The sequence below is a fragment of the Coenobita brevimanus genome, chromosome 40 (assembly GCF_032717465.1).
Source record: "Coenobita brevimanus isolate Jiangsu-jjx chromosome 40, ASM3271746v2, whole genome shotgun sequence".
NCBI lineage: Eukaryota > Metazoa > Arthropoda > Malacostraca > Decapoda > Coenobitidae > Coenobita > Coenobita brevimanus.
The window spans coordinates 60556958-60583358 of NC_136993.1; positions in this window are offsets into that span (position 1 = coordinate 60556958).

The window sequence follows — 26401 nt, forward strand, 5'->3', positions numbered from 1 at the left end:
ATTGAGGGCTTCCTTAACATCAACTATGGCCGTGGTGTCACCCTGCTTTGTTATGTGGACGACCTGGCACTTGTTTTCTCACATCGGGACTGTTTTGTCCAGGCACCGGCCACCCTCTCCCACTTGTATGACAAGTGCTGTGACCTTGGGTTCAAGGTCAATCTTGACAAATCAAAATATCTGCCTTTTGGTTTACATCCACCTTACCGTCCTCTCCTTTTTGGGGGTCATCATGTAGGTCTGGTTTACCATCACCAGTACCTAGGTGTCTGGTTTGATAGCTGGTTGACGTTTGGTCGCCATGTCCGCTACTTACGGGAACGTGCTGCTACCCGCACCTCTGCCCTCAGAGCCCTCTGTAGTCGCTCTCTTAGGGCCTCATTCCGAGTCCTCAGAACATTTTACATGCATGCCATTTGCTCAATAGTGAACTACAATGCACTTTGCTTAACTGGCGTCTCCGAAAAGCTTAGCAGTTCTCTTGAGGTCATTCAGAACACCGCTCTACGTGTCATGCTCGGTGCACCCCCATGGACTCCTCTTGTCAACCTCAGGGCTGAGAGTGGCTTCCCGTCCCTTAAGTACCAGATATGGCCACGTACAATGGCTGTCATTGCCCAACTCTGCCAGCACCAACCCCACCTTCCTGTGTCTGCATTACTTGCGCATACTCTCAGTCGACCCCCAAATCCACACCCAGAAGGGGACTGGATCCTTACAGCTACTGACATCATTTGGGGCCTAGATGCAACTGACAACATTATAGGTGACACCAATTTGCAGTCCTGGGAATTCCACTGCACCTCCTTGGTTACCTTCAGCTTTCACGTACGTTCTGCCTTTGGCAGGGATTCCCAGGTCCTCATTTCCCATTGTACTACACCAGGATGATCTCAGTCGTGTGGCAGCTCTACACACACCAGACTCTGCCATTTACTATACTGACGGGTCGGTTGGTGCTGCTGGGCATGCAGGTGCTGCGATGATCTGTGGCATCCGTGTCGAGGCTTGGTGTGTATCATCTGGGGTTTCAGCATACCAGACTGAGTTGGTAGCCATACTTGGTGCACTTAGACATGCTGATTGCCTCCTCTCTCAGTGTGTCGTGATCCACACAGACTCCCTCTCCTCCCTCCATGGCCTCATGGTGCACCGCCTCTACGACAATGTCCATCTGTTGACGAGCATCATGGCTGTGACTGGTTCCATTACTGGGAAAAGTGGTGAAATAATCCTTCATTGGCTCCCTGGACATGTTGGCATTGCAGGGAAAGAACCTGTTGATGTTGCTGCTTGTCATGCCTGCTCTCTTCCTGAGGTTACGTTTCCCTTGCGGCCCAGCCTCTATCCTCAGGCGCAAGGTGACCACCACCATCGACCTTCTGTCACTTGAGGAACATGAGTCAAAAGTTTGGGAGGGTTCACGCTCGGCGCAATGGTACGCCATGGCAACGTCCTATACACTCCTCTCAGTTGCCCCTGGCACTCCCAATCATATTACAGTGCGCATTCGCCCCTTATGATTAGGGTTTCCGTTACAACCAGATAACTGGTAGGAATCCTGACCCATGCCCTCACTGCCTTGACCAAAATGATCAGCCGCTGCTTCATTATGTTTTGGACAGTCCTGCAACAGCCCACGTCTGTTCTAGTCTGAACGACCAACCTGTCGGTGGGGTAGACAGAATGCAGACTGCAGCAAGTGTCATTGGACAAACTTCTGCTACCGTGCTTTTGGGGGTGGTCATTGCCTACCCACCTCCTTAATAGAATGTAGCACGCTAGAAGCAAGAACATCTACCGTGATGGGCTTTCTATGCCCGTGTCCTCCTCATATTGGGGAGGCGAATCTCAACTAACTAACTAACTAACCCCAGTCTGTCTGACCTCAGGCAAACAACTGCTTCTGTGGGGCCATCATACAGGTAAGACAGAACACATACCATGTGTAGGGAACTGGCGCCCCATTGTGGTAGACAGCTCCTCACTATTGTTGGACCTACAGGTACAGTACAATATAATCCATGTAAGAATCTGGTGCCCCCTTGTGGTAGACAGTGCCTCACCAGGGTGGGACCTATAGGTACAGTACAATATACTTTGTACACTGTGTAGGGATCTGGTGCTCCATTGTGGTCGACAGTGCATTGCCAGGGTCGGACCAGGGTCCATCCCATGGCGAGATGCATCGAATTATGGGAGGGGGGGTTCACTCCCATGTGGATGCTACAGCTGCTCCACCCAGGGTGTACATTGTCACTACATGTAGGCTCTTTTCAGCATCTGGTTTAGATGTTGTATTCATAAACATCTTTCATACTACAGTCCTTCCATATACTGAAAAATAATTGCCTAGAAGGATGGAAGTTAAATAATGATAGACTCAGTTGAGAGGGCTAATGTGGTCAATACTTGGTGCTGTCAAATAACTTTCTTGAGCATATATAAACCCCCTGGCACTGAACGGATAACTTCTCTGTTAGAGAACGCATATATATATATATATATATATATATATATATATATATATATATATATATATATATATATATATATATATATATATATGGATCTAGGTACGAATCCCACCTGGAGCAGGGAACAGTTCAAAGATTTCAGTTTCATGAAAAGTAGACTTTACTGATCTGGCATAAGACCCGGCGACATGCCGTAAAAATACCCCCACTAATACCACTACACCAGTCATGTACGAGACAGCCCTAGTATATATTCAGTATGGACGGTGGGCATTAGCGCCGAAGTAGTGACATGTGGAGGTGTGTATGAGAACTACTGGGCCTTGGGATAGGCCCTGAAGCCTTTGCTCAGAGTCGGGTGCACACACACACACACACACACACACACACACACACACACACACATGCATATATATACATATATATATATATATATATATATATATATATATATATATATATACATATATATATATATATATATATGTGTGTGTGTGTGTGTGTGTGTGTGTGTGTGTGTCTGTGTGTGTGTGTGTGTTCAGGATAGGAAGGAATAGCCCACAAGAAAACCCATTACAGTCTGGGGATTTGACGCCACTTGTTTGCAACAAGATAGTTCCAGTTTATGTAGTAGTGATTGCCTTACTCTCCCTCCAAAATATATCCCACCATACGCCCCAATTAGACCCAAGTGTTTAGAGCAAATATGTTTGTGTAAAATAATTATCAGGCTCATTAGCCCAGAAACAAAACTTTGAGACTGTGGCAAAGTGTGTTGGTATGAAAATAAATACCAACACCGTGAAGACACGGAGAAAGTATATAACATTTCTTCTTGATAGATAAAATTAGGACATTGTTCCTTTTATCAGGTTTACAAAAATGCAAGGTAAGAGTATAGGGTATCCTGAGTTTCTTCTCTTGTGGATGAGCACCATGTCTTATTCAGAGAACAGGGAAAAGTTAAAATAGTATGTCTGTATTGATTTCAGTAACACATGAAAAATCATTTCATTTGGACGACAAACTCTCAGGTCTTTACCATGCACTGCTAAATGTGTTATTGTATTATTACGCTCACACAAATTATAACTGAATAATCACTGGTAAGAGATTATTTGCAGCTTATAGAAAGTTCTATGTAGTTATCCTGCACCCTCACATACAGTATGGTTGTGGCCGAAACAGCTGCAAGTATGTTTGGTACATTAATATTATTAGGTCATTTTCTTTGGCTTCCTGATAAGTACCCATTCATGATGTAATCACACTAGAACATAACTGAGCAATTGAAATATCAAAAGTAGCTTGCAGAACACGCAAAAAATGACACTAATGCAAGAAAACACTTTGTATATTATAGTATCAGTAATAACCAGCTGGAGCAAAGACCATTTAACCTGCTTGGCTGTTAAACTTGTCATGGTGAAATCCTGTCAGATATCTTACGTTCTGTGAGGTCTGTCTTTAGCATCAGGGCATTTCACAAAGTTCCAGTGAATTATAAACTTTATCTTCAAAGCAATGGCAAAGCAGTATATCTGGCACTAACTTGTAACAGAGTAATGATGTCACTGGTGTTACTGACACTTTATGAAGATAAAGTGGATGTAAAACCTAACCATCGTAATTTCTAACAGACTGTCCTAGCACTAGTAGCATGAATGGCGTGTTTACGACAGCCCAAAGCGACTTTTGATATGTAGAAATACGAGATGTTTACCCTTACCATTAAAACATAACAATACAGGATGCTTACCCTCACCACTTGATCTCGAATAGTTCCCTTTTGCACCAGAAGTGTAACTGGGTTGTCGACGACGTCCTGGAGTGACTGTATTGGCATGGGTATGTATCTGACGGCCAGGAGGGACAAGAGGTTGCCGGCGTAGCTCCGCGTCAGCACCAGTGTGGCCAGCATCCATACACCCACCACCACACGCTCACACCACCACCAACCCGCAGACACAACCGCATCTAGGTTAGGTTAGGCTAGGATCAACACTATGATGGCCAGTATCCAAATACCCAAGACTACATGCTCACATCACAACCAGCCTGCAAAGTAGACCATTTCTAGGGTGGGTTAGGTTAGGCTGGGTTAGGTTAGGATCAACACTATCATAACCATCAACACACCCAAGTCTACACTCTCACAATACCATGACGCCTGATAATCAACCACGTCTGGATTAGATAGCAGTCGTATATTATTTACGCTTATATAATGAAAGGTCACTCCTAGCTTGAAGAATACTGTCTCAGAGTGACAAGGATAAGACAGTTACGTTTTCTCTTGTCATCAGAGGGTTAATTAAAACTAGCCACCACAGCACATCACCATCTTAAAGAATAAAAATACATTCTGGGGCTGGAAGAGTTATATACCGGTAAATCATTAGAAAGCAAGGAGGTGAAAATGTTTATGTTCAAACCACAAAGCAGATGTGACAAAATCAGACAAAATTCTATTATATTCCAACTAGCTTACTAACCCTTTAAAAGCAAGGGTTTCTGCACATGTGATTATGCAGTTACAGTACTTATCATATCGTTCTTCACCTACCGGTTCGTAGTCGTGAAGTTCATAAATCCAGACCGTAGTATTCCCTTTTCGACTAAGTTTTGAAAAAAACTCACAGAATGCTTAGGTGACAGTGGGTTCTGGAGGATTCAGAATCTAATAACTGTTTTTGATTGTGGTAAAGCATGTGTCATCGTTATGTAGTTACTTCGGTAAAAAAACAAAAATGTATTTTTTCCTGGTAACTGGAATAAAAGCAAGTTTTTCTTGAATGACCGAAACAACAATAGATCGTTTTACAATTCATTCTGATTTTATTAACATTTTCCCAAATTAACTGGGTTGTCAGTGGTTACTCACCTTGTTGCAACAACACACGCATGCACGTTGCTGCCTTGGTTAGGAACTGTGTGTGGTGCAGGGGATTAGCAGGGAGAAAGAAGGTCAGCCCTGTCATGAGAGCCACCAACAACACCAGAGTAGCCACCAGTCCCACCCACACCAGAGACCCAAATGGCAGTAGGAAGCTCCAGGGATCCACTTCAGTTTCACCTCGTCCGATTATCAGTCGAGTACTCATGATGTCAGCTGGGAAGGTGAACTCTACCACACTGGCTCTCGCGGCAGTCATATCGAAGAAACCAAGGCTGATGTCAACCTCCTGGAGCAGAAAATGAAAACAGTTCTTTATTTCCATGGACACTTCGAGCTATATCTATTTATTGGTCCAAAAATTTTCATACACACATTACATTTTTTGCACGTATTCAGTATTGCTCCAATTTATAGCAGCTCGTTGATTGCTAGTCATACTCCTTTTGATGCTATCTCAGATGATCGTCACATTTCTTCTCACTTTCATTCACTCATTGAGGTCTTTTACTCTCATATCCTAAAGTCATATTATTCCATTTTGATTTCTTTCTATTCCATTCTCTTAAAAAGAATAATAGGCTTCATAACGTCAGTTTCATAATCTTTGTGATTAACGCTGCACAGAAACGAGGAAAATGTGTGGGCATCGACTGATGGTTATCATGATAAACTGTATATATTCATTAATTTTGCAAGATTACTGTGTATGTTTCTGCTTTCTAACTATTCTCTGGCATAATTCTGTAATGTGTGTCTTGTCACTCCTGTCCTTAGCATTTTTCTGGTATTCATTCACTTATTGTGTCATATATATCCGTGTTTGGTTTCCTCAGCTTGACACTACGTTTCGCTCTATTTTCACCAGATATTCATACGTTCCCTTCACTGCATCGACCGGGTCTATGTTCTCAGGGTGTAAACTGTGGCTGTTTTCACTTTTCATTTTACCAGTTATGTTTATGTTCTCACCGAGCCAGTAATGCCTGTGTTCTACCACTTCTCATTGTGTGTCTGTGTTCGGTCTTTTTTTTTTTTTTTTTTTTTTTTTTTTGCCTATCGACCATTGAGGCCGAAGCCTCTGGTCATTAAGGCAAATATATATATATGTATATATATTGACACATATATACATATATATACAAACATATATATATACATACATACATACATACACACATCCATGCATATGAACATACACACTTTCATGCACACGTACATATATATATAATAATTTTTATTTTATTATTTTTTTGTAGTTTTATTTTTATTATTTTTATTTATTTTTTATATTTTTAACCTTATATTACTTATAATCAAAAATACCTAATCTAAAGACCCTAAAACTAACCACCTAACAGACAAATCGCTAACCTATACTAAATCCTAAGAGACAAATAACTAGGCCTACACTAATATTCAAAAAGCCTCGACCAAGAGAACACCATCGACTGCAGATATGTAATGCTTTTCTACATTACATACCTGCACTCATCACCTGATGACTGTCAGTCGAGGCACAACCTAATATAGGGGACATCAATATATGAAAGGGAACCAGACGAGTCAGGAACATTTCCATATACGTCAGCTGTCGTCCCTAATTAGAATAACTTAAGCAAGATAATATAATGTATTTACATAATTTATACAAAAATTGAAGAACCTCGCCCAGCAGACTACCATCGACTGCAAGTGCCCAATACCTTCCTATATTGCACACTTGCACTCATCAGCTGGTGACTGTCAGGCAAGGAACTTGGCTTAATGTAGGGGACATCTATATTAGAAATAGATCGGTGGGAGGAGGAACTATTTAAAATATGTCAACTGTCAACCCTAATTAATATTACAATATATACATATTTACTGTTCATAAAAACCATAACCACACAGTAAAAAAGTCACATCACTCTGATCAGTCCAGTCTCTCTCAAGAAAGCCATCAATTTATCAGTCATAACAATGTCCCCATCACCCAGGATGGTGGAAAGGGTGAAGGGGACGTCTACTGCGCCGCAGTAATTCATAAGTGAAGCGCGTTCACGAATAAATCGCCGACAGCGCAGGATGATATGACTGATAGATAACACCGCATTACAGATGTCACAGTGCGGTGGGAAGCGTCTTTCCATATATGGTTTTATGTGGGTTAAAACGGTGGCATTCAGCCGTAGCCGTACCAACACTTTTTCTTCTAGGCGACTGGGACGGTTGGCAGTGTCCCAGTCGCCCAGGTACGGCTTACAAGTTGGAATATTTAGTCTGGTCCACTGACCTTGCCACAGAAGATTTATTGATTTCTTTCCGAAAGATAGACTCGACCGTAGATCACGAGGAACGTCCCAAGTCTCCTCGAGCTCCACAGCCGACTTTGCAGAAGTCAGCCTGCTCATTGCCGTAGATACGACAATGACCAGGCACCCAGATCAGCGTGAATGACTTGTTGCATGAATGCAACTTATTAACGATGCGGCCCTGGATCTCATGAGAGTCCGTAGTGCAAGATGCAATTGCCTGAAGGGCTGATTTTGAATCTGAAAATATGACAAATGAGTCATGTCTAGAATTGAGAGCATAGTCTATGGCTTTGTCAATAGCAAAAAGTTCTGAAGTAAACACAGATGTATGAGTCGGCAACCGATACCTGAGGGCACATTCAGTCGACCACACACTTGCACCCACACATTCACTCGACTTGGAGCCGTCGGTGTACAATTGATGGGACCCCAAGTGACGAACAATGATGTTACGAAACAAGTGGTGGACCTCCGCCTCCGGCGCCTTGGCCTTTGGTGCTGGGAGCCATGTAACATCGGCAGTAAAGCCGGGTGGCTCCCAAGGCGCTATATTTTTAAGCACCAACTTGTCACAGTCACTGGGGTCCACATCAAGCTCCTGAGTCAGTAAGTGGAGGCGAGCGGCAAGTGGCCGACGCACCCCCCGCAGAAGGTGGTGGTATTGACGCAGGGGGGTACAGGCCACATTGCCGATATTACTTTTTCTTAATGTCCTTATGCCGTAGGACAAGGCCAGGTGATCACGGCGAATACGGAGGGGAGGCACATTCGCCTCCACTTCCATACGAGCCACACGGGTACACCGTACAGCTCCAAGACACATTCGCAAGCATTTATTCTGTAACACATCCAATCCTTTCAGCGTGGCATCAGATGCCGAGCCATACACCTGTGCACCATAGTCTAGCTTTGATTGAATAAGGGACTTATACACCATTAATAAAGATTTTCTGTCGGCACCCCAGGTAGTACCCGCTAGGTACTTGAGGACATTTAACGGTTTATCACAACGAGCAAGCAAAGTATTAACGTGAAGTTTAAAATTCATTCTACGATCAAAATGTATTCCTAAAAATTTTACAGAATTTTGAAAAGGTACCGCCTGATTATCCAAAGTTAAGCACAAATTAGGTACGTTACGATTAGTGAAAACTATAGCGGCACACTTACGGACGGAAAACTTAAATCCCCACTGCAAGGCCCATTGGTGGACGGAGTCAAGGGCTGCTTGAATCCGCCCAGCCGAAAATTGTGCATTACGGGAAGAGTGCCATATTGCACAATCGTCAGCGTAGAGTGAGTATTTAAGATTCCTCGGGATGGGAGCTGATGACAGAATATCATTGATCATAATACTAAATAAAGTAGGACTAAGCACACTTCCCTGCGGCACCCCGTTTTCCTGGATAAATATATCCAATGTTACGTTACGGGGCAATTTGACAGAGAAAGTTCTGTCCCTTAAGAAATTTGAAATAAAAACAGGCAAATTTCCTCTTAAACCATAAGCATAGAGCTTCATTAGTACACCGTGTCGCCAGGTCATGTCATAGGCTTTATGGATGTCCAGGAACACCCCTATCATGAATTCTTTATTGGCAAATGCCTCTGCAATACAATGCTCCAAATTCATTAAATGATCTAGTGAACTTCTGTATTTACGGAAGCCACATTGTTGATCATTTAACAAATTCTTCGACTCTAAAACAAAAAGAAGCCTATTGTTAACCATTCGTTCCATGACCTTACATAGACAAGAAGTCAACACAATAGGACGAAATGAAGTGGGATTCATAAGACGACCAGCCTCTTTGGGTATCGGTATGACGTGCGCAAAGTGCCATGAGTTTGGGAACGTTCGAGACGCCCAAATCTCATTGTGGTTACAATGCTAACATCTTAATCAGGTTGTCCTGATTAAGATGCTGGATCATACCGTACGTGATGGTGTCTGGTCCAGGGCTGGTGTCTTTACAGGATTTAAGGGCAAGGAGCAGTTCATCTAGCGTAAACTCTTGGTTGTACGGGGAGTTTACGTCTTCTGTGGCAAAGTCTAATATCTGTAGCTCAGCCGTGCGTTTATGATGTTGGAAACGCGGGTCATAATTGGCTGAGCTACTTACATGAGAAAAACTCCTGGCGAGGATGTTAGCAACGTCCACGGGCTCGTCATAGATGTTATTATTTATTTGCAAGGTGGTAATGGGGAAATATGGGCCTTTATTATTTAATATTCTTATGGTGGACCAGACTTTACGTAATGGTGTGTCGCAGAGTCACCGTGGACACAAAGGACCGCCAGGAGTCACGTTTGGCCCTTCTTATTATTCTCCTTGCCTCAGCCCGTGCCTGTTTGTATGCAATAAAATTTTTCTCAGTGGGCTGACTATCAAAAATCCTGTATCTCCTATTGCGTTTTCTTAATGCTTGTCGGCAATCCGGCGTCCACCAATGTGCTCTATGCTTCGCATGAACTGTAGAAGTCTTGAGAATAGCAGCCTCAGCTGCGTGTAATATGGATTGGGTTATATTTTCGACCTTAACATCTATGGTCTCCCCAGATATATCTAAATTGGCGATCCTCGAGAAGGATCCCCAATCTGCTTTCTTATAGTTAAATCTTGGAGGTGGAGGGTCCGAAATGATGTCGCGTGTATAAGAAAGACAGATGGGTAAATGATCACTTCCCAAGGAGTCGTCGTAAGGGTCCCATGAGAGATCTTGATGTATACCAGGGGAGGCCAAAGATAAGTCAATGGCCAAAAAGTTACCAGTACGATCATCTACACGAGTCGCTCTACCATCGTTCAGAAGACAGAGGCTGGACTGTAGTATTAGGTCGGCTACTTGCTCCCCACGACCATCGATCCTCAAGCTACCCCATTGATAGTGATGGGCGTTAAAATCGCCCAACACTAACTTATTCCCAGGGAGATGTTCAACTAGTGAATTTAAAGCATCACTATCAATGGGGCCATGTGGAGGACAGTACAGAGAGCAAATAGACAGATACGTGTTATTAAATTTTACTCTGCACGCGACAGCTTCCAGAGTAGAATTTAGAATCACTTCCGTTTGTGGGTGTGATTTATGTGTGTGTATATGGCAACTCCGTGACCTTCATATCTTCTATACGAGTGATAGTGTCTGAACTGTGGAGGATCAGGTGATCCTCCAGGCGCTGCCTCCTGTAAACAAACAACGTCTGGCCTGTGTATAGAAAGCAAGATTGCTATATTGTGTAACTTATTCCCAATACCTCTACAATTCCACTGTAATACAGTGAAAGCGACGGTTTACGATTTTCGTTGGGGGCCAGTGTGCTTTGTCTTTTTTTGTCTCCCGCCGGCAGGCGAGCGACTACCGGGGGACCTATCCCAGTGCTTGTTAATGGAAACCTCCATATTGTCATCAATAACTAGGTTCCCAGCCTCCCCCGAGGAAGAGCTAACCTTTCTCTCCCTCGCTGGAGTAGGAACCGGAAGGACATGAGGACGTGACTGTTTCGTGAGGGTGGTCATGTTACTTTTACTAGACTTGTCAGGCTTCGTTTTAGGCCGTACCGATGAAGAGGCAGCAGCAGCCTGAGAGTAAATTGATGCCTTAGGGATGTCAGTGAGAGAGTTGGAACGGACAGGAGGTCGAGATGGAGATGTACTGTGAGTGGCAGGAGGGAGAAAGACAGGGTCAGTCTGGGTCTCTACAGAGCACATCACAGGACGGGACATTACCGCCGAAGCATAGGACCTATTCGGCGTGGGGAGTTGCATGCAACTCCTTCACCTTTTCCTAGCTTCGTAATAGGAAATGCCCTCAGTTGCCTTCACTGTGCAGACTTCCTTCTCCTCCTTCCACTTGGGACAATCCCTAGAGGAAGTGGAGTGAGCGCCTCTTGCAGTGAAAGCAACAGACCGTCTCAGATGTACAATGTTCCGCATCATGACCCTGGCTTGCACACTTGCCACACACTGGCTGGGAAGCCCGACAAGTCTTCGAACCATGCCCATACAACTGGCATTTCAAACAACGGAAAGGGTTAGGGATGTATGGTCGAACGTGAATGATTTCATAACCAACTTTGACTTGACTAGGAAGAGAAATTTTGGCAAATGTCAAGATAATAGTTGCTGTCTTCGTCCTTATGCCTTCCGAATAACGAGTTATGAATTTAGCTTCAATTACATCTTGCTGCGCCAATTCTTGTACGATTTCGTCCTCGCTCATCACCATGAGATCCCTGCAAGTGACAACACCCTTGCAAGAATTCATGGAGACTGGGATTTTGGCTTCGACATCGTAACAGTGGAATTTACGCAGTTTCAGCAAATCTCTCACTTGTGACGAGTTAACAGTTTTTACCAGGAGATCTCCGTTAGCAAGTTTTTTCACTTGTTCGACTTCTCCTGCACAGTGGTCAATCACCTTCTTGATAAGGAAGGGATTGAGACTGGACAGGGGAGTCGAACCTAGAGCATGGATAATGACGAACGTGGCATTGTCAACAGGAACGTCAAGTGGGGCACGAGTTTGGCGTCCGTCAGTCTGGGGGTGGTCAGTCCGGTCGTTACATTCGTCAGGACCACCTCCCCCCCTGAAGGGGGGGAGGCAGCAGGGGCGTCCGTCATAGCAACCACTTCCCCCTCACGGGGGAAGTGGGAAGAAGGAGAAAAACAAGCAAGGGACAAGGTACCCGGGAAAGACACTCCTAGTCTGAGATTACCCTCTCAAACCACTCTCGGGAGGATGCGCCCGTGTATAACTCACACCCCAGAGCGATCAGTGGGGGGTACACTCCAGAGGTGAGTAAGCAAAGGCAATCTCAGGAAACAGATATAGACACTTACTATATCTCTAAAGGGCTGGGAGGAGAATTAGTACTAGCTAACCTAACTTTATTGAAAAACGCCCTAGTGGCGGAGAAAACAAAGCTAAAGCCGGTGAGGCAACCCTGCAGCTAGAGGAGAGCCAGAGAAACACGTCTGCACACTCCACGACCATGCATCAAAGTCCCCGTGTTCGGTCAGCTCTAGTCTTGCTTTTTATATGCAAATTCTCTCATCCATTGTTGCGTCAGTAATTCCCGTGTTCTCTTTGTAAAAGGGAGGGAGGGGGGACTTTGAATTAACACCTCTAGACTGAACAAACGTTCATTAAAGCATAATCTGCTTTGGCTATGGAAGAATCTTGCATTTATAATTCAACACGCAACAATGAAATTTATATTCAGGTTCCCAACTGAACGGCTCGGTGGATAGGTACAACGGGGAAACCAAATTCATCCGAGTCGGACAGACTTCAACGAACTCGATATCTTCCAGTTGCAAGCTGGTTGTGGCCGGGTCGGTAGGGATATGGTCTACTGTCCCAATGGACGCGGTATTAATCCGGTTGGGGCAGGAAACAATATAAAGGATCTGAATTTAGTTACCGAATATTTCACGAATATACCACAACACCCGTTGACGTGTAAGAAAATCCCTGCAAAAAACAATGCTATATAAATCCTAGCATTTATTCATGTAGATGGTGGATGTTAGCGCCGAAACGGTGACATGTGGTGGTGTATGGTACGTAAGAGAAGTGCAGTACCTCAGGGAATGCGCTGTTAAACCAATCCCCATAGTCAGACACTAGGATATGCAACCACTATGCCACTGAGTTTTCCACTCTCTTACCTCTCGCTGTGACATGCCAACCATACCAGTCCAGGATCCGTCTGGTTGCTCTGTCCCCCAGGATCTGTCCTCCGGTGTGATGTATGTGAACCTGAGACACCATACATTTGTTACAGACTCCTCACTACCATATCATTTTTATTTTGTTATTCCTATGTAACATTCTGGCTAAGCAACTTTTTTGGATGTAGTAATGAACGCGTTATCCTTCATTAATACTTTTAATAGGAAACTTTTCCTAAGATCAGAAAAGTGGCCTGGCGTGAACTAAAAGTAAATCTGTAAATAAACATATCTGAGGAGTAGACTGTAGCACCAGTCGAGCAGGGCAGTACTCCCGAGGTGGATGGAAAGCTGATGACAGGGAGTGCTGGAGCTCCCGTTTCATCAGCCCTCAGGACTAGTTCCTGACCATCCCCCTTTGCTGAACTTTTTCAGTGTCTCAGTTACACAGAGAGTAGGCCAGCATGCTCTCCAGTACAAATTTCTCTATCTATCTTCACCAAACTACATGCACAGTACACACTACACTTCCTATTCAAAATTTACCAAAATGGCGTCAATTCACCCAGCCTCGGAGTCCCCAGGGGGGGGGACCATAAATGCCTCCGCCATTTGCCCCTCTCCCGGTGATGACTCGAGGTGCCTGGAACCACTGTCTGACTCTCTTCTTCTTCATTTCTGCAACATTCGCGGCCTTTCATCTAACTTTCGCTCTGTTGAGCACCACCTCTCCTCCTCTAAACCTCACCTTCTTTTTCTAACGGAGACTCAGCTGTCTGAGGCAACTGACAGCAAACCCTTTTCTGTATCCTCCTACTTTCTCTATACTCATTTCAAAGCCAAAGGTGGCTGTTGTGTATACATACGCAACGACTTATCTTGCTCTCGTGTTCCTGAACTTGATTCTTCTGAATTCTCCACTCTCTGGCTTCGGCTTTCCTGTATTCTCTGACTAAATATATCTGTGCTGTTTACTTATCCCCTAATTCTACTGACTATCAAAAATTCTTCGACTATCTTACTTCTACGATGGAACACATTCTGTCCATTTCTCCTTTCTCTGAAATCTCCATTCTTGGAGATTTCAATGTTCACCACCACCTTTGGCTCTCCTCTCCTTTCACGGATCCACCTGGTGAACAAGCCTACATCTTTTCTATCCTTAATGACCTAGAGCAGCTTGTACAGCACCCTACCCGTATCCCTGACCGCCTTGGAGAGAGCTCCAACATACTTGACCTCTTCCTCACAACTAATCCTTCTGCTTACTCTGTTAATCTTTTCTCTCCGTTGGGCTCCTCCGATCACAACCTTATTACCTTAACCTGTCCTATCGCTCCAGTACGGCCTGCGGACCCTCCAGGGAAACGTCGTCTCTGGCATTTTGGAGCTGCGGACTGGGAGGCCCTCAGGCAGTACTTCTTTGATTTTCCCTGGAATGATTATTGCTTCCATGGCCGTGAGCCATCTGAGTGTGCCTTGCGCATTACGGAGGTTATTCTCTCGGGCATGGAAGCATACATTCCTTTCTCATATCCTTTGACTAACGCAAGAAAGCCTTGGTTTAATCACGCTTGTTCTAATGCTGTCCGCAACAAGGAGAAGGCCTACAAAAGGTACCGGAGCCAACCCACCCCTGAATCACATAATCTTTACGTTTCTGCCCGGAATCGTGCTAAGTCTGTTCTTCGCTCTACTAAAAATAATTTCATCCATACTAAATGCTCTCAACTCTCTAACTCGAATTCTTCCCGCTCCTTCTGGCACCTTGCCAAAAATCTTTCTAACAACTTTACCTCATCATCCTTCCCTCCTCTTTTCTACTCTGATGGTTCTGTAGCTATTTCTTCTACTGATAAAGCAAATCTCTTCGCACAGACTTTCTCCTCCAATTCCACCTTAGACGATTCCGGTGCTGTTCCTCCATCACTTCCCCCCTCTGACTTCCTCATGGCTGACATTAAAATTTCTTCAGTTGATGTATTTTCTGCCATTACTGGCCTCAGTACTAACAAGGCATATGGGCCTGATGGGGTCCCTCCTGTTGTTCTCAAAAACTGTGCTTCTGTGCTTACACCCTGCCTAGGCAAACTATTTCGCCTTTGTCTGTCAACTTGTACCTTTCCTTCTTGCTGGAAGTTTGCTCTCATTCAGCCAGTCCCAAAGAAGGGTGACCACTCCCAACCCTCCAACTATCGTCCAATTGCTTTAACGTCCTGTATTTCAAAAGTTTTCGAGTCAATTCTTAATAAAAAATTTTAAGGCATCTTTCCTATCACAACCTTCTTTCCGATCGTCAGTATGGGTTCCGTCAGGGACGCTCCACTGGCGATCTTCTCACCTACCTTTCAGACTCCTGGTCATCCTCCTTTCGGGACTTTGGCGAAAGCTTTGCCATTGCACTTGACATCTCAAAGGCTTTCGATCGAGTCTGGCATAAATCTTTAATTTCCAAACTGCCCTCCTACGGTTTCTATCCTTCTATCTGTACCTTCATCGCTAGCTTCCTTTCTGGTCGTTCTATAGCTGCTGTCATAGACGGCCATCGTTCTTCTCCTAGATCTATCAACAGTGGTGTTCCTCAGGGCTCTGTCCTATCACCAACTCTCTTCCTTTTATTCATCAATGATCTTCTAAGCTGTACATCTAACCCTATCCACTCATACGCTGATGACTCCACCCTTCACCTTTCCATTCGGTTCCCGCAACGCCCATCTCAACAGTTACTTCAAGAAACAAGGGATGAGGCTATGGCACACCTAATGTCTGACTTGGCTCATATCTCTGACTGGGGTAAAAATAATATGGTTGTCTTTAATGCTTCTAAGACTCAGTTCTTACACCTATCAACCCGACAAAATCTTCCACAGGTATACCCACTAATGTTTAATAATATTCAGATTAATCCTGCATCATCCTTGAACATGCTTGGGGTTTCATTTACTCGGGACTTATCTTGGAAAGATCATATTACATCTCTTGTAAAATCTGCTTCCAAGAGATTGGGTGTGCTAAGCCGACTCCGCTCTTTCTTTACCCCTGCACAATTGTTGACTCTATACAGGGGTTTTATCCGCCCCTGTGTGGAGTACAACTCTCATGTGTGGGGAGGCTCCCCACATACAACTCTTCTCAATAGGGTGGAGTCAAAGGCTTTTCGTCTCATTAACTCTCCTCCTCTTACTGACTCCCTTCAACCTCTGTCTCTTCGCCGCACTGTTGCATCTTTATCTCTTTTCTATCGCTACTTTAATGGTCACTGCTCCTCTGAACTGTCTGCTTGCATTCCTCCACCTCTACGACGGGCGCGTAGCACCCGTCTGGCAGCAAACTCTCATCCCTTTTCTGTCCAAATCTCTAATGCAAGAGTTAACCGTTACTCCCAGTCTTTCAATCATGCAACAGGTCAGCTCTGGAACTGTCTCCCTCTGTCTGTATTTCCTCCTGCCTATGATCTCCAGTCTTTCAAACGCAGTGTGTCCAGGCATCTCAAAATGATCGGATCTTGAATTTGGCTCTCTATTGTATTTTGTTTTTCTCTTGGAGGGAACTGTTACTGCGGGCTCATGGCCTTTGGTTCCTTCTTCCTCGCATAAAAAAAAAAAAAAAAAGGAAATAAATCAACAGTAAATAATCGCAGTGAAAGTGTTTCCTACTAAAGTACAATAAGATGTATATCCCAAGGACATCTTGATTGGGCGTCATTATATATACAAGTGCTAAACTTCTTCACTCCCATGATGTAGGATGAAATTTATTCCTGCTGCCTCCAAGCGACCAAATTTAACCTTAGAGGGCTTTAAACTGATGGAGTGTGATACATTCTTAATTGACTCCTTCAAGCTCTGAATCTCCCCTCACCCCTCCCTTACATCTTAGTGGCTTGTATTCTCGCAGTATAAGGAAACTACCCAACACCTTTTCCAAAGCGGTGTAATTTCTTTACTACACACTACTGTCCTGTTCTGTGTCGTATAAATCCTTCCAAATCGCCATACTCTGCATAAATAGCGTAGAAAAAAGCATTAACCAGCCATATCCAAAATATAACTAGGTATGGAAGGGGTGTTAGGGAGTTTCCTTAACCGACAAGAAAACGAATGTGTCTACTCATTTCTCTCATCTCTTCTCCCATTTCCCTCTCCTCACTTCTCATACATGAAATCTGTTCTGTGTTGAGTAAACTCTTTGAAGGAAGCAACAATACACTAGAAAAATACGTACACGTTGTTGTTGTTGTTGATTCTCTCCTCATTCGAGGAGACCGGGCCTTGCTGTAGCCCGGTTGGTGGTGGTTGTCTTGAGTAAGGTAAGGGGAAAGACAGTGCCTGGGGAATGCCCAGCACACACGCCCTGTCTCCTGGCTGAGTTGCGGTGTGTGTGTACGTACAGTCATGGACAAAGAAACCTGGACACTCAGGGGCTGAGCTGATAGTTTCTTTTTCCTTTTCGATTTCTCCAGTAATCTTCGTCCATATGAGCCATACCCCCCCATACCCTTCCTTCCCTTACCTCCTCTCCGTCCTACCCATATGACCCGGGAAGGCTGGTCATTCCCAGGGGACAAGTGGACACTCCTCACCTCTCTCTCTCTCTCTCTCTCTCTCTCTCTCTCTCTCTCTCAATCCCTCTCCCCCTATATATATATATATATATATATATATATATATATATATATATATATATATATGGTCTTTCTTCTCTCCCTCCTCCCTCCCCCATCTACCATCTCTCTCTCTCTCTCTCTCTCTCTCTCTCTCTCTCTCTCTCTCTCTCTCTCTCTCTCTCTCTCTCTCTCTCTCTCAATCTAAACACTTGCTTCCATCCTTTCTTCTCCCTCTCCTCCCTCCCCCATCTACCATCTCTCTGTCTCTGTCTGTCTTATATATATATATATATATATATATATATATATATATATATATATATATATATATATATATATATATATATATATGTGTGTGTGTGTGTGTGTGTGTGTGTGTGTGTGTGTGTGTGTGCAATTATTATCATAACGAATGGCATGCTGTGAATTGGAAAGTAAAGATGAGGAGAATTGGCGAAAATGGTGGCAGAAGGGAGTAGGCAAGTATGATGGTGGACGTTAATTGGCCCGCAGGGAAATAATGACAGTTTCACATGCTGACGTCTCGAGAGGATTTCCTGCAGTTATTCCCTTTAAATATGTTCCAGTGTTTAATTTGTAATGCTTATATCACAGTAAAGGCATACTTTGCACTGACATTATTATTCACTGCTACAGATTATTGAGAGAGAGAGAGAGAGAGAGAGATGGGGGGACAAGTGGTCACTCCTCACCTCTCTCTCTCTCGTATGCAGATCCAAAATCAGGAGTCGCCTCGCATGGGCCAACCAGCCTACTGCAGTTGTTTTCTTTAAATATATTCCTAAGTTTTATTTTGCAATACTTATATCACAGTAATAAAGGCATACTTTGCACTGACATTACTATTCATTCCTAAAGAATCTTGAAAAACAGAGAGAGAGAGAGAGAGAGAGAGCAGCTGCGTATACGAAGAATGAAGACGAGCTTCTCATTGTGTGTGTGTGTGTGTGTGTGTGATAGCAGAGTAGCCGTAGGGAAGAGGGAGGGATGAGTTGTGATAAAAAAAATGTAGGGAGTTGCTTGTGTCAAGGATGCACACACACACACACACACACACACACACACACACGGTTCAAGGTCGGCGGATTAGCGAAATGGTGTGTATGGGGGCAGGGAAGGGGGTATGGGGAGTGCAGCCTGGCAGGTGCTACGAAAAGAGGGTAAACGGGATGGGGGGTGGGGGGGATGGGGGAAAGGAGTCGTGAACGAAGAGTGACGGACAAGCCGGGGGAAAACAGAAAATATGACATTTGCCTCGCCTCACCTGTCCAGGTTTCTCTGTCCATGACTGTACACTGAACTGAAGGAGTTAAATACGCTCGGCAAGCTGATTCAACAGCACCTTGAGATAAACTGACCAAGTGGAGAGAACGGAGAAGGAGATATTGAATAGAGTGTATGTGACTGACGTGTGGAGGGGAAGGCGGAGATATAGGAGGAAATGGATGTATGGGATGAAGAAGTGCATGAGTGAAGCGTGGAGTGACTTGGGGAGAGGGCAGCCTGATGGTGGAGGACAGGGCGACATGGAGACGTTTCGTTCGTGGCTATCTCTTCCGAGATTAAGGCGTGTGTATGAACTATAGACAAATAGACGGATGGATGAATAGATAGATAGACAGATAGATAGATAGATACAAATACATACACATAGATGGATGGACAAACAGACACAAATACACTTACAAAGACAGATAGGCAGCCAGCCAGACAGATAAGCGGAAAGATAAACACAGATAGACAGACAGACACACAGACATAGAGACAGTTAGACTTAAACAGACAGATAGGCAAAGACCGCTTTATTGTTTTTAGTACCTAAGGTTGGATAATTTCTGAACAGACCTCGTAGACAGACATACTACTCAACTCACGTAAAATTCATAGCTGAGGCTATAGTTTCGAGGAGTGTATTTTTTGGGCTAAGGATGATGACCCGTTTGCCACCTGGCGCCTTGGGGTCATCAACCACCTTGGTTTTGTAGGTGGGAAGCGGCACCCTGGACACTAGCAGATGTGGGCCCTCCGTTAGCCTGTATAGATGGTGATTGGTAAATGGACTGATTCATCGGTATGGTTGTGTCAAATTCTGATCAATAATTAATACTGCAAATATTTCATTGGTACTAGTGTCCAGATACTACATTTTGATGTGCTGACCTCAAATAAGGCAAAAACTAACATATCAGATCATTTCTACCTACATATACTGTATTTCAAGTTAAAATGAGGGCAAGATATATGGTTTTCATGCACTAGTTTCATGGCCCCACTTGGACTATTACCATGCTTTTAATAAAGTTCTCCAATGAGTTAGACTTTATTTTCAAAACTTATAACATTCTATATTAACTGCATGATACTATTTCAGTTATTTATGCCTTTCAAAATGTAACATGATATACAACAAGTACACACAATGTCACAATTGTCAAATATATAGCAGAAACGTACAATATTTAAAAATCTGTAAGGTTTCTGACTCCAGGACTTACAAATGACAATCATGTTCTTCACTAAGCTAGACTTCAATTTCAAATCTTATAAAAGGCTTAATCCATATGAATAATAGCTACAAAATTTTACATTATTGAGCATAAAATAAGCACATGTCTAGATACATTTATCAAACAAAATCTGTGTCATGGCCTACTATCAGTAACTTATCAAAATTCAGGTTCATAGTTAAATCAGAATTTGAATTTGTGAGAGCTGCCAGATCAGCCTTGCTCTTGTTCCTTGACATCCGTTCAGTACTGATAATTTGGCGTATTTTTTTTTTTATGCAAGAAAGAAGGAACCAAAGGCCAGAAGCCCGCAAAGCGTTCCTTCCAAGAAAAAACAAAAACAATACAAAAGAGAGCCAAATTCAAGATCCGATCATTTCGAGATGCCTGGACACACACTACATTTGAAAGACTGGAGATCATTGGAAGTAGGAAATACAGACAGAGGGAGACAGTTCCAGAATTAATCTGTTGCATAAATGAAAGACTGGGAGAAGCAGTTAACTCTTGCATTAGAGAGTTGGACAGAAAAGTGATGAGATTTTGTTGCTAGACGGGTGCTACACACCCGTCGTAGAGGTGGAGGGATGCAATCAGACAGTTCAGAGGAGCAGTGACCATTGAAGTAGCGATAGAAAAGAGATAAAGATGCAACAGTGCGGCAAAGAGAAAGAGGTTGAAGGGAGCCAGTAAGAGGAGGAGAGTTGATGAGATAAAAAGCCTTTGACAACACCCAGTTGAGAAGAGCTGTACGTGGAGAGCCTCTCTACACATGAGAGTTGAACTCTAAACACAGGCGAATAAAACCCGTGTATAAAGTCAACAACTGTGCAGCGGTAAAGAAGGTACGGAGTCGGCGTAGCACACCCAATCTCTTGGAAGCAGATTTTATAAGAGATGTAATATGATTTTTCCAAGATAAGTCCTGAGTAAAGGAAACCCCAAACATGTTCAAGGATGATGTGAGATTATGCTGAATATTATTAAACATTAGTGGGTATATCTGTGGAAGATTTTGTCGGGTTGATAGGTGTAAAAACTGAGTCTTTGATGCATTAAAAACAACAAGATTATTTATACCCCAATCAGAGATATGAGCTAAGTCAGACATTAGGTGTGCCATTGACTCATCCCTTGTTTGCTGAAGTAACTGCTGAGATGGACGTTTCAGGAACGAATGGAAAGGTGAAAGGTGGAGTCATCAGCATGTGAGTGGATAGGGTTAGATGTACAGCTTAGGTCATTGATAAATAAAAGGAAGAGAGTTGGTGAGAGGACAGAGCCCTGAGGAATACAACTGTTAATAGATCTAGAAGAACGATGGCCGTCTACAACAGCGGCTATAGAACGACCTGGAAGGAAGCTAGAGATGAAGGCACAGATAGAAGGATAGAAATCGTAAGAGGGCAGCTTGGAAAATAAAGATTTATGCCAGACTCGATCGAAAGCCTTTGAGGTGTCAAGTGCAATGGCAAAGCTTTCGCCGAAGTCCCGATAGAGGATGACCAGGAGTCTGAAAGGTAAGTGAGAAAATGGCCAGTGGAGCGTCCATGACAGAACCCGTACTGACGATCAGAAAGAAAGTTGATAGAAAGATGCTTCAAAATTTTTCTCTTAACCCTTTCCCGCACGGTAAGTTTCAGTAAGTTTTCTGGTGCAGGAATTTTCACTACGAAGCCGCCCGGCCGGGGAGCGCGCGCGCGCAGCAAATTTGAGCAAATTTGAGCCAATGAAACACATTCTTGCCTTATTTTCGCCACCCAAAAATCAATGTATTCCCATGAAACCTATCTCCAGGTATGCATGGATGTTTGTTCTATCTGATAAACATGACCAAAACACAGGAAAACACCAGCAAAAAAAGTTATGAGCCCTGGAAGCATGGTCGAGTAAACATTTTTCACTTCCCAACATCGCCGTTTGAATGTTTTCCATCTTACAGGAAAATGATCAAATAAATTTTTATAGAGAATTTCATCAGCTTTCTAACGAAACCAATCCGGTTGAGATACGATGTATACTTTTCGAGAAAATGGCCAAAAACTGAGAGCCATTTTCGGAAAATTTTCACTGACCTCTGAGAGCAAAGTTTTCCCAGGCACCTAACGTTTTTATTACATAGTAATATGCCCCCATTATCCAGCTTTCCCACTGTGACGGGAAAACCCCATACGCCTCATAGTTCTCGAGTAAATCGAAAAAAAGTACTAGGCACTCCGTGCGTGATTGACTTTCGTGATGCGCGCAAGGCGTACGCAATGTTCCCGTCTACGTAACAACGAATTCTTATGAGAAATATTACATATTTATGTATTGTACATATGTAGAATTTCCTGCTCTTCATCATGGTTCAAACGTGAAATCGATACGTCCAATAGTTTCCGAGTAATTGGCAGAGAAACTGAGAGTATTACTACGAGCATTTCTCAATGGTAACAGCCGGGAAGAGACACTCATTTCCACCGCCTTTTCTCGCACAACACGTAACATAATGCTTACATTTTGGTATTGATCATACGTAGAATTTAGTGGTATAGATCATGGTTGTTACAGAAAATCGATAAGTCAAACAGTTTTCGAGTAATTGGCCGACAAAGTTAGGTGATTACTCCGAGCGCTTGTCACTGATAACAACCGCGAGTGAAAAAAACATTTCCCTCGCCTTTTCCCCCAAAAAACGCTACCCAAAGCTTACATTCCGGTATTGATCATACGTTTATTTTTGTGGTATTGATGATGGTTGTAACAGGAATTCGAAAAGTCTAATAGTTTTCGAGTAATTGGCCGACAAAGTGAGGTTACTCTTCCGATCGCTACCAACTTTTACACACACTGTAATTTCCTTGCACACTTGCCAGAAGACTATGCTACCAATTGTTTTTCCCCCTATCTGTACATACTATAACATCTTCCATGGATGTTTTCCTATTGTTATAACCTACTACACATAAACATAACTTCTAATGTTACTGCTGTGGAGATTTACTTTCTTTCATATGTGTAATCTGTTGGAGAAAATGGTTATTTCTCTGAAAATTGGAGAGGTAATGGTAATAGATTATCATATATATCAACCAAATTTGCAGAACTCACTTCCTCCAGGGGTGTTGATCCACTTTGACCAGGGATTTGAAGATGAGGAGTTATGTAGTGTGAGTGTGTGAGTGTGTGTGAGTGTGTGTGTGTGAGTGTATGTGTGAGTGTGTGAGTGTATGTGTTAGTGTGTGTGTGAGTGTCTGTGAGTGTGTGTGTGAGTGTGTGTGAGTGTGTAAGTATGTTAGTGTGTGTGTGTGTGTGAGTGTGTGTGTGAGTGTGTGTGTGTTAGTGTGTGTGTGAGTGTGTGTGTTAGTGTGTGTGAGTGTGTGTGTGTGTGTGTTTGTGTGTGTGTGTGTGTGTGTGTGTGTGTGTGTGTGTGTGTGTGTGTGTGTGTGTGTGTGTGTGTGTGTGTGTGTGTGTGTGTGTGTGTGTGTGTGTGTAAGTGTATGTGTGTTGGTGTGTGTGTGTGTAAGTGTGTGTGTGTTGGTGTGTGTGTGTGTGTGTGTGTGTGTGTGTGTGTGTGTGTGTGTGTGTGTGTGTGTGTGTGTGTGAGTGTGTGTCTGTGTGTGTGTACACTCCACTAGGGAATACTTTGCTAGGTATGGAACCGTTCAAAGCAATCCCCTACACAAAGTGGCACATCACAAACAGGACACATGTGACTTGTGTCCCTCCTCATCTTGCCCAGGGAACACAGGGTGAACCGCAGCCTCCTCCTGCCAGGGATCCTCTCCCGACGGTGCCCCAGTGTGTTGTCCAGCCGCAGTCTGTGGTCTACAAAGCGACGTCGCCTGCTGGGCTGGAGTCCTGGGTGTCCCTGGTCCTGTTGTCCTGGAGGTGCAGCTGCAGGCCCGGGCATCTCAGCGACAGTGGGTTCTCCCGATGGACCAGGAAGTGGTGATGGCTCCCTCTCCACCTGCGCTGGTTCCTGAAGTGATGGTGGTGGTGGCTCCTGTGCTGAGACTCCTCCTGCAGGTGGTGCTCCGGGCTGGTCCTGGTCCCCTCTTGGTGGCGCAGGAGCCAGTGGTGTTGGCAGCTGTGGTGGTGCTGCATCAGGTGCTGGGAGTCCTCCTGGCCGTTGGGCTGGAAGATCAGGGGCGTGGTGGATGACGTGCCCTGACGGAGGCCACTCTGCTTCGTCGAAGAATAGGAGCTTGTCGATTATCTCTTCGAAGAACTCCAGCAGAGTGACCTGCCTCCATACGGTCTTCTTGTACAGGGCGAAGGCGTTAAACACTGCCATCTGGATGAGGTAGAACATTACCTTCTTGGTCCACTTGACGGTCCGGCGTTGCAGTGGGTAATATTGGACCATTTGGTCAAAGTGGTCTACCCCACCCATATGGCGATTGTAGTCAACCACCACGACGGGCTTGTCCACGGTCTTCTGGACGTATCTGGTCGTCCCATCACGTGCCCTGGTCTTCCCTCGAACCCGCTTTGGGATGGTGTCTGCGCTGTGGAAGGTGGAGATCATGTTGACGATGTGCTTGTCCTTTCACAGCAGCACCATCACATTATCCTTGTGCATCGCTGTGATGCCCGGCTCCGGTAGATCCCTGTTCCGTGCGATGTCCTGCAGCTGCTTAGGTGCTCCTCTAGCCAGGCGTAGGGTCCCACACACGTAGGTTCCTGCACTGAAGAGGAGTTTGCACAGGGATACAGAGTTGTAATAATTGTCCATGTACACTTTGTATCCCTGATCCCTCAGCGGCTCTACGAGGCTCCATACTGTCTGCTCCAAGCTCTTCCTCTGCCCCGTATACACCTCAAAGTTGGAGATGTAGCCCGAACAAGCCTCAGCCAGGATGTAAAACTTGATGGCATACTTGGCAGGCTTCATTGGGTTGTAGACGCAGAAGCTGAGCCTCCCCTTCCAAGCCAATGATCCCTCATCCAGGCTGAGATGTTCTTCGGGCTGGTAGGTGTTCTGGAACCGCTGAAGGAGGTACTCGAGTACCGTGCGAACCCTGATGAGCCGGTCTTGATTGTCCCTGGGGATGGCAAGCGAGTTGAATGCGTGGAAGTGTTTCAAGATGGCCCGAAAACGCCTTACACTCATCACTTGCGAAAACATGGGGTAGTTGTGCACCCTGGACCGATGCCAGTAATGCCTGATGGTCGGCATTGTTACTACCCCCATGAGGAAGTAGATCCCCAGGAACTTGGCCATCATCTCTTCACTGCAGATGAACCATGAGTCCAAACCAGTTCGCAAGAATGCTGCGTAGTTGTTCGTCTCGCGGGTGAAGTGCGCCAACAACTCCCTGGTGAAGAACAGCTGGAAAAACTGCAGAGGAGTTCTTGGCGTATCCACCTTCATCCCCGGGGATCCGGTAAAGGGCCCATTTGCTGGCGTGAATGGGCCACTGCTCCACCCCTTGTCACGTGCGTCAACACCTCTCGCACGGGTCACAGTGGGTCGGGGTTCCGACACCCTTGTGCCTCCTCGGCGACCCCTTGGCCGGCCTCCATGGCCACGCTGAGGACCGCAGCGTCTTCGTGGCGGTGAAGGTGGTGGTGATGACGAGGACGATGACACTCTCTCCTCGTCGGGGTCAGTGATGGTGTCTCCTCTTGGGGCCCTGCCAGGGGAGGATGACACAGTCGCATCCTGCACCAGTTCCAGTGCAGAAATTGCACGACGTGCAGGTGCCAGTGTCACATAACTCGGCCCTGCCGGGGACGTCAGGCCCGCCAAGGGGTAACTGGAGGCAAGAGGTGGAGAGACAACGATCGCTCTTGGTCCGACAGGTCCTAGAGGAGGCGATGCCTCTTCTTGAAGTGGGGACAATGGCTGGGTTGAAACCTGGGACACCGATGGTGTTGGTGTCTGCTCCCGTCTTGTCAGGCGTGGTGGTCCAGATGCCTCAGGGGTGG